We start from the raw sequence: 14,886 nt of genomic DNA, 5'->3' as shown, positions 1-14,886 counted from the left end.
CTGATTTTCCAAACACACAAAAACAGACACAGAGTTGTAGACAACATGAGGAGACAGAGGAATATGTCTCAAATGAAAGAATAGGACAAAATCACAGCAGGAGAGCTAAGCAAAACAGAAATAAGTAATATACCTGGTAGAGAATTTTAAGTAATGACTATATAAATACTCACTGGGCTTCAGAAAATGGTGGAGGACATCAATGAAACCCTTGACAAAGAGATAAAAAATAACATATCAGAGATGAAGAACTCAATAAATGAAATAAAAATGCAATAGATAGAATAAAAATTAAACTACAGGAAGCAGAGGAATGTATATGTGACCTGGAGGATACAGTAAAGGGAAGCAATAAAGCTGAATAGATAAGAGACAAACAGATATTTCATAATGAGAATAGATTTAGAGAACTCAGTGACACCATCCAGCATAATAACATTTGCATTATAGGGATCCCAGAAGGAGGAGAGAAAAGGGGTCAGAAAATGTGTTTAAATAAATAACAGCTACAAACTTCCTGAATCTGGAGAGGGAAATAGAGATCCAGATTCAGGAAGCACAGAGATCCCCCCAATGAATTCAACCCAAGAAGGTCCATGCCAAGACAAATAGTAATTAAAATGGCAAAAAAAAAAAAAAAAAATAGTGATAAAGAATTTTAAAGGTTGTAAGAACATAAAACAGTTGCATACAAAGAAAATCCTGTGAGGCTATCAGCTGATCTTTCAGCAGAAACTTTGCAGGCCAGAAGAGAGTGGCACAATATATTCAAAGTGCTACAAGAGAAAAATCTGCAACCAAGAATACTCTATCCAACAAGGTTATCATTCAGAATAGAATGAGAGATAAAGAGTTTCTCCCACACACAAAAGATAAAAGAATTCATGACCACTAAAGCAGGCCTAAAAGAAAGCTAATGGGGACTCTGTGAGTGAACAACAAAAAACAGGTAAGAGTAAGAAAAATAAGAAGGACAGAAGCAAATATATATATATATATATATATATATATATATATATATATACACACACACACACACACACACACAATTATATATATATATAATTGTAAATACTTATGCACTTAAGACAGGTGCACCCAAGTACATAAAGCAGTTAGTACCAAACATAAAAGACCTAATCAATAGTAATACTATAATAGTAGGATATTTTAACCCCTCCCCTACATCAAGGGATACCTCATCATATATAACCTCCCAAAACTGAAGCAGAAATAAATAGAAAATTTGAACAGACTGATTACCAGCAAATAAATTGAATCAGTAATAAAAAGAAAAACTACCAACAAACACAAGTCCAGGACTACATGGCTTCAAAGGCAAATTCTACCAAATATTTAAAAAAGAGATAATACCTATTCTACTCAAACAATTCTAAAAATAGAAGAGTGAAAAATTCCAAATTCCCTTCTGATGCCAGTGTGACTCTGACACAAAAAACAGATAAAGACATCACAAAAAAAGAGAACACATGTGTATATCTCTGATGAACATAGATACGGATGGCCAGAAGACACATGTAAAGATACTGAACATCACTCAGCATCAGGGAAATGCAAATCAAAACTACAATGTGATATCACCTCACACCAGTCAGAATCACTAAAATTAACAATACAGGAAACAGCAGGTGTTGGTGAGGATGTGGGGAAAAAAAAGGAATCCTCTTACACAGTTGGTGGGGATGCAAACTCTGGAAAACAGTATGGAGGTTCTTCAAAAAGTTAAAAATAGAACTACCCTATGACCCAGCAATTGTACTAGTAGGTATATACCCAAAGGATACAAAAGTGCCAATTGGAAGGAATGCATGCAAACTAATGTTTATGGCAGTGTTATCAAAAGTAGCCAAATTATGGAAAGAGCCCAAATGTCCAACAACAGATAAATGGATCAAGAAGATGTGGTATATATATATGGAATATTACTCAACCATAAAAAGGAATAAAAGCTTGCCATTTACAACATGGATTGAGCTAGAGAGTACTATGCTAAGTGAAATAAGTCATAGTATATGATTTCATTGATATGTGGAATTTAAGAAACAAACAGAGGAACATACGGGAAAAAAAAAAGAGAAGCAAGCCAGGAAAAAGACTTTTAACTATAGAGAGGAACAAACTGAGGCTGTATTCAATAGATGATGGGTATTAAGGAGGACACTTATATAAATGATGTTGTTGTGTATAAATGATGACTCACTAAATTCCTTACTTGAAACTAATATTACACTGTATGTTAACTAACTGGAATTTAAATAAACCTTGAAGAAATTTAGATAAAATAAAATGTGTAGCTTCTCCATAATTATGCACTCATGTTTCCATAAATCAATCTAGTTAATGAATAATTTGGTAAAATCCATTGTATTGATCAAATGTTCTACATTACAAAGAATATTACCAAATCTTATAAAAAATGAAGTAGTATATATATATATATACACACACATATATATAGAGAGAGAGATATACAATAGAATATTATTTAGCCATTAAAAAGAATGAAATCTTGTCTTTTGCAACAACATGGATGGATCTAGAGAATATAATATTAGGCAAAATAAGTCAGTCAGAGAAAGACAAATACCATATGATTTCACTCATATGTGGACTTTATTTAAGAAACAAAACAAACAAGCAAAGGAACAAAATAAGGAGAGACAGACAAACCAAACCATACAGAACAAACTGATGGTTACCAGAGGGGAGGTGGGTGGGGGGATGGGTGAAATAGATGAAGGGGATTAAAGAGTACACTTATCATGATGAAAATGAGTAATGTATAGAATTGTTGAATCACCACACTGTACACCTGAAACTAATATATGGAATTAAAATAAATTAATAAAAATTTTGGACACGGTCTTGGGAGGAGGATAGGAATAATAGAGTAATCCAAGAATTATAAATTTAAGGTGCCAATACCATCCTAGACCTAAAGGATAAGGAAGATAACAGTAACTAAAACCTGGAGAGGATGGTTGTTTGAAGAAGGCTGTGCTTTTTTGTACAGAGATGCAACAAACCTGTGACAAAATAGAAGAAATGGAAACAAGGAGATTAAACATCCTTTTCTCCCACTCTCTGACCCCTGCTGGTTCCTTGCATTGACAATTTACAGTAAAAGTCATAAGACAAAGAAGCTCATTGATATATCCCATGTGAGTCATTCCTCTGGGGCATATAACATGATGTGGGAGGGTGGGGTGGGAATATGAAGTAGCAAATAAGATATATATAATACAATATATCTGTATTATCTAATATATCTTTACATCTTCTACCACTGTCATGATTGAGCTGCTACATATGAAATGCATTTATCTTGTTATGATTTACTCCTCTTTTTTCTCCCTTATAATTCTTATGATATTTTTCTTCATAGATGGAGATAAGTAGGTTATATAACCTATGAAATACTTTCACAGAATATAAAGGGAGTGCCATAAGATGAGAACTACCATTTTGCAGAGCATTAACAAAGGTACTTTGTATAAATAATTTCAGGATTTCAAGTTGAAGACTTTTTCTCTGGCCATCAAATCTAATAATTTAGACAATAATTGACAAGCCTATGCTCTAGTCACATGATCTCTCTTTCTTCCAGTATGTTCATCATGATCTTTTTGTGACTTAACTCCATGGGGCTTTTTCTTCATCCTCTAGGTCTGATTTCTGTTTTGCTTTGCTCTCTAGTCTTCAAATTGATTTCCGCTAGAATTCATAGTAAATACCTTGAGACTCTCAGGTTATTGATTCTTTATTCTTCTGAATCTTTATTTACAGCTGTATTATTTTTCTCACCCTGTACAATATAATTTCTACCTCTGCCAGCCATTGTGCCTAGTCTATTAGAGATGTCAACATTTCAGTCAACTTGGATTCCATAGTAGATTTGTCTTTTAATTTTCAATTCTCACATATGTAATTGAGATACTGTACTTTGTTATTTGTCTTTGGGTCTCATCTCCATATCTGCCTTTACATGTTCCCCTCAGTATCACCAGAGTGTAGAAACCTGAAAACTACATTTCTCATACTTCCTTGCTAGCCAATGGAAGACAATAAATGAAGATCTGAAGTGAGAAGAAGAAAGAAAGAATTTTTTCCTTTCTGGTTCTGTTGTAGTGTCCAGTAACAACAATGGCAATTTCTTCCTTAGGCAGTGTGGTGCAAGTAAGAACAGCTGAAGGACCTCCCAGCAGCCTCAGCCAGCAACATAGTTCCCATGTAGTTGGTTCAGACAGTGAACACATTAATCTCAGTATCAGAGTCCATAGAGGGGCTTCTGCAGTAACAATGACAGTAAAATCCTTTGTAATCTGAGACTGAAAGGCCTAATGAGCATAATGGGATTATAAATTTCTGGGTCCTGCAAAGCTTTAACAATGTTGATTCTAACAGCCACAAAACTCACAGAAGCTCTAGTAGCCCCAGTGGTAAGCATCACTGATTCTGGGCAACATTCCTATTATTTTTCTTTCCTTGAAAGAGGATAGTGTTCCCTGCAGTTTCTTATCATTACCTCACTTTTTTCACTTATATCTTTCCAAAAGTTTTGTACCTAATTTATACATTAAAATCCTTCTGAAATGCTTAGAGTGATATTCTGAGAGCATTTTGATAAATATACCTTTTCTTAATTATCCCTTTGTTTGACTATTTTAGCTATATTTAAAATAAATTAAAAATAAAATAAAATAAAATAAATTTTTATTACATAATGTGCCATTGTATAATTTGAACACAGTTTAGTATCTGTATCATTAAATTTGCTAAGAACTTGAAGCAACTGTCTTCTCTTTGCTAACATTGGATTGAAATACCATTTTATTTTCTCTCATCTGTGAATCCAAATATCCTAATTATCTCTCATGTAATTTAGGGTGTTTTCTTAATGTAGAGGTTTATTTTCCAGCACTCCCCAGATTAGGAAGTGCTTTTATCGCAAACCTTCTGAGCATAAATTTATATTGAAATTATTATGTCATAATCACAAATCATTAATCTATGAAGAAATCATTAAATATTAATAGTATAGCTAAAAAAAACAAAATTAGTTTCTCTTCTTTAATAAATATTTGCACATGCAAATTCATGAAACTTCTCTCATCTTTATCTACTGTATTGTGGTATTCTTCCAATTTAGTGTTCTCTGAAATGACATTTTAAATATCCATATACCCTCACCTAGGTAAAAACTTACTAGACTCTAATGTACATAAGAGTATCATGGGTAAACAATTATTTATAGATAAATTATCTCTGGAAAAAATAATCAATGTAAATTCTCTCATTCTCATTTTTACAAATATTGTTAATGTAAATTTGCTACACCTTCAACTGTCACATATATCTCATACATATTATAGATTTCTGAATGTGCTTTGTGGAATTTTATTATTCATAGAACATCACTACATCTATGTTTAAACTCATGTGGATCCAAACATCAAGCCAGATCAAATCTTCTTTTGTAATTTGGATACCATCATAAAAATTTTGTTACATTTAGAAATCTAAACTGATAAAGATTTTGCAAACACTGGTTTATATCCAAGCTCTTCTCCATAATTCACTTATTTATTTCTTTTACTAACCATTATTGTGTTTCTGTAGATTCCATTTGATTCCCTGATTCTCACAAAATCAATCTTAAGCTCCATCTTATCTTACTGCTCTGCTATTTCAAGTTCTTTCATGGATAAATAATAAATCGCTGCTCCTAGTAATGCTTGGTATTCTACATCTTAATCATTTTTCTCCCACATTATATAACTACAAATGGCACAATTTTGCCATAATAATAACAGTTAACTTACTTACAGTTGAATGCACAGCCATCACCATACAGGAAACATTCTATTATATAATTTATGCAAATGGAAAATCTAAGAGAATATTTTATTGCTTCCTTTCCACATCCAATGATGCCATTAATCCTACTTTTTACTGTTATATACAAATGGGCACTTTTTCAGTGTCTAGTGTTTTGTATAAGGAATTATTTTAGTATAGTTCTCTTTTGACAGCATAGTTTATCTGAGATAAGTCACAAACATTTTATGCAGATAGTGAAGTACTATACTTTACTCACAGAATTGCATTTTTCTCCAACATCCTAAAAGTTTACATTAACAATTTACTTTAACTAAAGGGTTCAATTGCCTCTAGAGATTTGCTAAAAGTTAAGCAAGAACTGAGGCACCTGGGTGGCTCAGTCGTTAAGCGTCTGCCTTCGGCTCAGGTCCTGATCCCAGGGTCCTGGGATCGAGCCCCGCATTGGGCTCCCTGCTTGGCGGGAAGCCTGCTTTCTCCCTCTCCCACTCCCCCTGCTTGTGTTCCTGCCCTTGCTATCTCTCTCTCTGTCAAATAAATAAATAAAATCTTTAAAAAAAAAGTTAGGCAAAAATTATTTCACTTTATGATGTATATTCTCAATTCACTTGACCATACAGCCACATAGAATAGACAATGAATGTGCTTTATCTGCCGCAGACTAACTGCCTTAAACTTATCCATCAATCAATAGTGTCACCAAACACTTGATTTTTCCAGTTAAACTGCTCTTACAAGAAATTAAGTAAAAAGGAAAATAAAAGCAAGATGGTCCATAGGAAAAGAAATTTTCACAAAATATCCTGTTAGTACAAAAGAATATAAAGAGGAAAAACAAATTTTTCACACATAAATTAAAAATCAAAATTTCCAAACAACACTTAATTGTGAAATTGTCTAAATATTAAAAAAATATATTCAAAGAATATGCAAAATATTTCAATAACATAAGGATTTTAGGGTAAGTTAAGAAAGTTTCTGCCTATTTTTCATGACTAATATTTCACTGTCTGTCCATTAGTACTGTCATTCTTTCTTTTATCCTATTAGTTACAAGAGGTGGATTTCCTGGTAAAATACCTTCAAATAGAATTCAATTTTTGTGTATTTTTCTAGCCTTGAAACTCTAGCAGTAGCTTTGATATTACTAAATTACAGGCATTCTCTCTGAAAGATTCTGATTTGAATTAATCACTCTCTGAATGCTCAGAGGTTTTGTTTTTTCATCCAAATCCATCATTTTCTAAGACCTGAAGATAGAGATATTTCTTATCTATCTTCAAAAAAAAAATACAGGTCTTTTCTACCTTAAAAATATTTCTGAACTTGCATATTTTTGGAAGAAATATTTTAGTTCACTACAACATAGTAATCAGACTACCAGATTTAAATTTATGTCCTTCTAATACACACTATCACTGGCTTGTTATTACTCTCTAACCCTGATAGTTTCATCTGTGCAGTGGGGATAATAATAGACTTGTATTTGGATTTGTAACTAGAATCAGATGAGATAATGTATATGAAATGTTTATCAGAGTATATTTAGTATTTAAAAAAAGAACATATTTAATATACATTGGCTCTAGGTAGTCTTAAAGTTATACCACTCTCTGATATACATAGCATTTTATTTTTTCATATACATACTCCAAATTTTGATGAATTATAAGCTCATTGGTGATAACTGTTCATCCTTTATTCAACTTTAAAATTTTCATTATGCCTAAAAATGTGCTGTGAATATCATTTTAATTAAACAAATACATATCTTTACTTGTGTGGTATACCATAATGAGAACACACTATAAAATGTGAGGTTTTAGTTGTATGTATGAACATAATTCAATCAACACATTAATATCTCAGTAGAGAAAAGCTATTTGATTCAACTGGTTATGGATCATTTTAATAAGTGTAATATTTTGTCCCTTCAAACTTGTCTTGACCACTTCTTTTTATTTTTATTTTTTTATTTTTTTATTTTTTGACCACTTCTTTTTAGTGATTTGTATGTAATTTAACAGAGTTTGAGCTACTAACTTTAGAACTACCACTGTGGACTCAAAGTGAATTCACTTATTTGGTGATGTGCATTACATACCTAATCATCATTTCTAGAAATGTATTGATATTTTCTTATGTTTCATTTAGATAAAGCTTACTATGTAATGGATGCTTTTGTAGATTTTGTGTCGGTAGTAAATACTTTTTGGTGAGCTCTCTTCAGTAAATAGTGTAAGTAATATGCAAACTTTTAAAGTGCTCATTTTGCAAATGCTCCATTATTTCATTGGGTTCAAATATTTTTGCCACTCGAAATTTTGAAGTTATTAATTTTATTTCTACCTTATTTTAAGGGCTTATTATTTATATTCACACAACCAATTTCTTTTGGAGTGTGTGCGTGTGTGTGTGTGTGTGTGTGTGTGTGTTCCAGAACTGTCCGGATTTTTAGATTGTATAAATTATCACACTGTACCATTATTTACCCGGGCTTTTTCCTAGTAGTATCCTTTTTACTATGTCTGGCTACTCTCATTTATGATAGTAAGTTAATAAAATACTTATTATATGATAAGAAGATGTTGTGCTATCCAAGTAATGTTTTCATAGACATTTAGAGGATAAAGTTTAAATGCAAATTTTTGACTGAACTGGCTATTATGTTAAGTGCCATGAAAAATAAATCTATAGAAAAAGAAACATATTGTAGTGAGAATAGTCCACTTCGTATATGCTTTCAGCAAGCTCTTCATTCATGCATTGGATTCATTGGGTGTTTAATATATACCAGGCACTGCTTTAGGCATGGGGGAAAAAAAGAGTGATGAAAATCTCTGCCCTCATCAGACTTAACTTCTAATGAGCAGATGTCAACAATAAAAGTAAGCATAACATATAAGTGATTCAGTCGTCTTTAATAATAGCATAAGTGATGTTATCAGAAAACAAAAACAGAAAAAGTCATCAGAACAGTGAAAGAAGGCTTATAGTATTATTAGGATAGCTTCATTGAGAAGCTGACATTTATGCAGAAGCTTGGAGAAAGTGAGAGTGTGGATATATGGGACAAGAACATACCAAGCAGGGAGAACAGCATGTGAATGCCTGGTATGTTTCAAAAACAATAGGGAGGGCACTATAGCCAAAGAGATTATTGTAGGAAATGAGACCAGAGCTCTAAGAAGGAACAAAGTGTTGCAAGCATTGCAAGCTATTTTATATATATATATATATATATATATATATATATATATATATATATACTGTTTTTACTCTCAGGAAATGGTAAGCCCTTGGAAATTTCTAAGGAGATAAATGACAGTCACTGATAAAGATTTTAGAAGATCACTCTGGCAATCATGTTGAGAGTCAAAAGTGGATGATGGGAAGGTATTTTGTGTCTTTTGCAATATCTCAATGGAAAGATTATGGTGCTTGGGTGTCTGGTATCCATGGAGATAATTAAGAAATGATATAATTTGTAATTTATTTTGAAGGTAGAGCTAGCAGAATGTCTTAATTGATTGAAGAGGAGATGTGAAATAAAGAGGGAAAATTAAGAGGATGCCAAGGCTTTTGGTCTAGCAACTCTAAAAATGGAATTTTAACCAAATGTGAGTGGGAATTCTACAAATGGTGGAGAATTTGAGGGACAGTTGAAAGTACGAAATTTGGTGTTGGAAAAGTTAATTTAGAGATGCCTATTTTACATCTAACTAGAAGCATATAGTTAGCATTAGGTTACTAGTATGGAATTCAGGTTGATGCAGCAAATATAAATTTGGAAGTTTTTGGCATACTACTGGCATTCAAAATTGACAAAATCACAAAGGGATGGGAATAAATAACAAAAACCAGAGGTCCAAGTAGTGAGCTCTGGGAATTCCATCAAGAGGCAAAGAAAAAGAAGATCCAGTAAAGATGCCTATGAAGAAAATAACTAAAGATAAAGGAAAATCAAGAATACATAGTATTCTGAAAACCAAGAATTAACCATAGACTAACTTGAAAAGTCCAAGATTTAAAGGCATTGGGTGGGATTTGCTTGTCTATAACCTCCTATCTCTAAATTATTCACAACAAACTGACAAGTCTAATCAGTACAAGCATACATAATTTTATTGTGCTTTGCAGATATTGCTATAAATTTGTAGCAACCCTGCATTAAGCAAGTGTATTGTCACCATTTTTCTGATAGCAGTTGCTCAATTTGCGCCTCTGTATCATGTTTTAGTAATTTTTGCAGTATTTCAAACTTTTTTTATTTTTATTATATTTCTTCTGGTGATCTGTGATCAGTGATCTTTGATGTTACTATTGTAATTGTTTTGGGACACCATGAATTGTACCTATATAAGACACAATGTTAATTGATAAATTGTGTGTGTGTTCTCACTGCTCCACTGACTGGCCATTCCCCCATCTCTCTCCCTCTTCTCAGGCCTCCCTATTCCCTGAGACATAACAGTATTGAAACTAGGCAAATTAATAACCTATAATGGCCTCTAAGTGATCAAGTGAAAAGAAGAGTTGTATGTCACTCATTTTAAATCAAAAGCTAGAAATGTTTAAGCTTAGTGAGGAAAGCATGGTCAAAGCCAAGATAAGCTGAAAACTAAACCTCTTATGCCAAACAGTTAGCTAAGTTGCACATGCAAAGAAAAAGTTCTTGCAGGAAATTAAAAAAGACACTCAAGTGAACATATGAATAATAAGAAAGAGAAATAGCTTTATTGCTGATATGGAGGAAATTTTAGTAGTATGGATAGATGAAACCAAACACAACATTCCTGTAAGCAAAGCCTAATCCAGAGTAAGGCCTTAACTTTCTTTAATTCTATGAAGTCTGAGAGAGGTGAGACACCTGCCAAAGAACATTTTGAAGCTAGCTGAAGTTAGTTCAGGAGGTTTAAGGAAAGAAGACATCTCTATAACAAAAGTGCAAGATGAAGCAGCAAGTGTTGATGTAGATGCTGCAACAAGTTATCCAGGAGATCTGGCTTAAGAGAATTGATCAAGGTGGCTACACTAAATAACAGAAACATATTTTCAATGTAGATGAAACAGCCTTTTATTGGAAGAAGATGCCATCTAGAACCTTCACAGAAGTCAGTGCCTGGCTTCAAATCTTCAAAGGACAGGATGACTTCTCTTATTAGAAGCTAATTCAGCTGGTGACTTTAAGTTGAAGCCAATGCTCATTTACTGAAAGTCCGGGGGCCTGTAAGAATTAAGCTGGATTGGGGTGCCTGGGTGGCTCAGTAGGTTAAGCGTCTGCCTTCAGCTCGGCTCATGATCCCAGGGTCCTGGGATCGAGCCCCACATCGGGTTCTCTGCTCAGCAGACAGCCAGCTTCTCCCTCTCCCTCTGCTGCTCCCCTGCTTGTGCTCTCTCTCTCTCTCTTTGTCAAATCAATAAGTAAAATATTTAAAAAAATATTAAGCTGGATCTACTTTGTCCTCTCTAAATGGAACAGCAAAGCCTGGATGACAATGTATCTGTTTACAACATGGTTCACCGAATATTTTAAGCCTACTATTAAGACCTACTGATCAGAAAAAAAATAAAAATAAAATATATATATATATATATATATATATATATATATATATTCCTTTTAAAATATCACTGCTTATTGACAATGCACCTGGTCACCCAAGACTGACGGAGATGTACAATGAGATAAATGTTGTTTTCATTCCTGTTAACACAACATCCTTTCTGTAGCTTTCAAGTCTTATTATTTAAGACATACATTTCATAAGGCTATAGCTGCCATAGATAGTGATTCCTCTGATGGATCTGTGTAAAGTAAATTGGAAACCTTTTGGAAAGGGTTCACAATTCTAGATGCCACTAAGAACATTCATGATTCACAGGAGGAGGTCAAATATCAATATTATCAGGAGTTTGGAAGAAGTGTATTTCAATCCTTATAGATAACTTTGACAGGTTCAATCTTTCAGTGGGGCAAGTAATTGTAGATATATTGGAAATAGCAAGAGAACTAGTATTAGACATGGGACCTGAAAATGTGACTAAATTGCTGTAATCTTGTGATACAAATTTAGTGGATAAGGAGTTGCTTCTTATGGATGAACAAAGAAAGGTTTCTTCAGATAGAATCTACTCCTGCTAAAGATGCTGTGAACACTATTGAAATGACAATATTGAATATTCCATAAAGTTAGTTGATAAAGAAGCAGCAGGGTTTGAGAAGATTGACTTCAATTTTAAAAGAAGTTCTATTGTGGGTAAAATGCCATCAACAAGCATTTCATGCTACAGAGAAATCATACATGAAAGGCAGTCAATCAATGCAGGAAACGTCATTGTTGTCTTATTTCAAGAATTGCCACAGCCACCCATACCTTCATAAGCCAACATCCTGATCAGTCAGCAGCCATCAGCATCAAAGCAAGACTCTCCACCAGCAAAAAGATTATGACTTGCTGAAAGCACAGATGATGGTTAGCATTTTTTAGAAATAAAGTATTTTTTTATTTTTTTTCAATTTAAATTAAATTAATTATCATACAATGTATTATTTGTTTCAGGGGTACAAGTCTGTGATTCATAAAGTATTTTTAAATTAAAGTACATATATTGTTTTTTAGACATAATATTATTGCATACTTAAACTATAGTATTGTAGACAAAACTCTTACATGCACTGGAAAGCAAACAAACAAACAAAAAAGAACTCACTTGATTCACTTTATTGTGAATATGCTTTACTGTTGTGATCTGGAACTGAACCAACAATATCTTTCAGATATGACTGTATAGACATTCTTAAGTCTCAAAGTGTGTATACACCAACACATTTTATATGAGTAAGCTCATCGTAATCTAAAATGATAATTATCAAATTTTTGTTTTACAAGATTAATATTTGGAAGGGAGGGAAGAGGGTGTACATTGAACTAAAGGGTTATTTCTAAGTATCTTATGTACTGGCATGAGTTTTTTTAGTCCTCTTTAGAAAAACTTAATTGGCATGAGATAGTTATTTTCAGGTTCAACTTAACGTCTTTATTGTCTTTGCTTTGATCTCGTCAGTCTTTCAGAGAACACACATGACTAACTTCTAGCTAATTATTTTGGTTTGGAAACTGAAAACTGAGTTCAGGAGAGAGATAGATGGTTTTAGACTAGGATGGGTTCTGAAAGGCATCACTATTATGGAATAAAACTTGTAATTTTTCTCTCAAAAAGTTTTTTTTTTTCAACTTGAAGACATATTTATCCTATTTTTTTAAGATTTTATTTATTTATTTGACAGAGAGAGAGAGAGAGAATGAGAGCAAGAACACAAGCAGGGGGAGTGGGAGAGAGGGAGAAGCAGGCTTCCAGCCAAGCAGGGAGCCCGATGCAGGGCTTGATCTCAGGACCCATGGATCATGACCTGAGCCGAAGGCAGACGCTTAATGACTGAGCCACCCAGGAGCCCCTATATTTATCCTATTTTTGTTCATATTTTATTTATTTTTAGTCACCAGATCTCGATGCATTTATCTATAAAATATATCTCAAACCTGTTTAGGGATTTACATTTTTAATTAAATCACCTTATAATTTAGTTAAGTCTTTGTTTTTTGGAAATTATTTTCTCTCTTAATCTTCTTTGAGCCCTTTCAAAGCAAGGACTGTTTTTGATTCTTCTTTGTGATAAAACTTCCAGTGAAGGTCTCAACATGTAGATGCTGAGGGTAATTTTTCTTTAATGAGCTAATAGTTCTGACCCTTATCATCAAAATCTGTATTGTTGAAATAGCTTCATAATTTGCCTTCCTATCATGTGTTGTATTTAAAATGTCTTGGGTTCCTCCTCACATTCTATTGGCACACCTTTTACACCAGACATTGTGCAAGATATAGCTTTTAAAAGTCATTACCTGACAACATTCCCCATCAACTGTGGTCCTTGTCTCTTATATTCTGTATCAGTGCTTCTCTGTTCCATTATGTATGATGTTACTAGGAACTACCTGGCACTCATGCATGTGCAACCTAGAAGCATGGTGAAATGAATGTGTTATGGTTAAGTCATTGTTCAATGGAAGAAAATGTGAGTATGTATTCCCACCTTCTGTTGCTCAGGTAGGAAGTATTAAGATACATTATAGACATTCCTTTAGAAGGTCCTGGTGGAATTCAGCCACAGTTGCTCATTATGGTGACCAAACTTGAGAGTATACATTTGTACTGTTTTTCCTTTTCCCTTGCTTTGCTTTCCCCAGACTCCATTTATATATACCCTGTAGGATCTCTTTACAAATAAATTAAAGCATTAATGCAGTCACTTGTTAGAGGCTTCAATTCTTTGGGAAAGGTAAAGTAAGACATGTGCCCTCTACTTGTACATATGTGATCCATTGTGTAGATCCTGCCAGATCAAGCTTCAGAGGATGCAATATTCACCATGCCTTTTTTTTTTTTTTTTTCTGCCTAGAAAATGTCTGGGCTTTCCACCTCCATCACAATAGATACCATGCCTTAATGTATACATAGGAATTCAAACAATTTTTAATATATATAACTGGTTATGTCAAGATGGCAAATGTTATTTATTATCTTATTAAAATTACATTTTCTCTTCAAGATGATAGTTTTCTGAGAGGCAAGAAATAAATTCTTTGATTAAAAAACTCTTTCTTACAGAGCCTAGCAACATGTTCCCATACATTAGGCACTAAATAGTTTTTGATGGATTGAATTAATGTCAAACTTTGGAGGCTGGAATTTTATAAATTTCTAAATCCTACCAAAACCTATCATTTTGAGAAAAATAGCCTTGGAAATGGATAATAAAGTTGTAAATGCCACCTGATAGTTCTAGAACATTTTAAGATTTTTTTAATTAAAACTTCCATTTTTTTTCAGAGGCAGATTAAAAATAAGAAACATCATAACAAATACAGCAGATTACAGTTGAAATGGCATTGTTTTTTGAGCCATGGAACATGGATCTATGTTTTGTTTGTGATTTGGTGAATCATCTATTTTAGAGTCTCATTT

The sequence above is a fragment of the Halichoerus grypus genome, chromosome 11 (genome assembly GCF_964656455.1).
Source record: "Halichoerus grypus chromosome 11, mHalGry1.hap1.1, whole genome shotgun sequence".
Lineage (NCBI taxonomy): Eukaryota > Metazoa > Chordata > Mammalia > Carnivora > Phocidae > Halichoerus > Halichoerus grypus.
This window is presented reverse-complemented; position numbering follows the sequence as displayed.